Here is a 1,067-nt window from a genome sequence, read left to right on the forward strand (position 1 = left end):
CCGGGTCCCCTCCCCACTGCGCTGCGCAGGCCAAGGACGCAGCTCTCCTCCCCCCACCCCCGACCTTCTTAACCCCGGGGGCTGGGCAGTCCTGGGAGGCAGAAAATTCTGAACCGGGGAAACGTAGCCGCTTCCTTGTCCTGGAGAGGAAGAACGGGAGGAACAAACAGGGAAGAGGCATTTTTAGGATCTCCAGCCCCCCCGCCCCTGTAATGGGAATAGAAAGAGGAGATGGGGTCCATCAGATGACCCGTGTGGTTAAGAAGTGTTTTCCCACAGCTCTTCAGGGAGGGATAGACAGGGAATCGACATTTACTGAATACTTCTATACCAGGCACTGTCCTAGTGGCCTGGCTCTTCCGATGTCCTTTCTGTAATCTTTGCAACCAAGGGAGATAGGAATTAACCCCACTTGACAGATGAGGAAACTGAGACTTCCCCTGCACAAAGCCTGAACTAGAAAACCTCAAAGTATTTCCTTTGTAACAGCCCATCATATCTTGTCTTTTTCTCACAAATGGTTGCTTTGTCTTGTAGGCAACAGATCATCACACTTCCCAACAGAGAGGGATGGTCGAAGTGATTATCTGAAATAAACGAGATGGAAAATGTTCACAGTGGCTCTTTCGGTAGTTCTTTTCTACAATGCACTTTCCTTTCCTTTCCAAAAAGAAAACCTAAACACAATTGTATTTACTTAGTAACATCAAAGATCGCTGTTATCAAAATAATCTTAGAAGGAAAAAAAAACAATATCTCAATTTCGTCTGTAGGTATATGATCTAAGTCATCAGGACAATTACCTCTTTTTCTTCCAGACAGTAAAGATCAGGGTGTGGTCTGCCAGAGTCATCTCCTAGTAACACATGGATCCCAGAAAAATCAGAGCAAGGACGCTCCAACAGACCTATTTCCCAGAGATCCAAGGTCTGAAGGTAATGGAGTTGGCCAGAAGACACTCCCACTGTGTCTCCCAAACTCTTAAGAGTGAGTTTCAAACAAGGGGCAGGCCTGGGAATCCACTGTTCTGCCCTCCTCTGGAGCCAAAGGGAAAGACAGGATGGAAG

The sequence above is a fragment of the Mustela lutreola genome, chromosome 9, assembly GCF_030435805.1.
Source record: "Mustela lutreola isolate mMusLut2 chromosome 9, mMusLut2.pri, whole genome shotgun sequence".
Taxonomy (NCBI): domain Eukaryota; kingdom Metazoa; phylum Chordata; class Mammalia; order Carnivora; family Mustelidae; genus Mustela; species Mustela lutreola.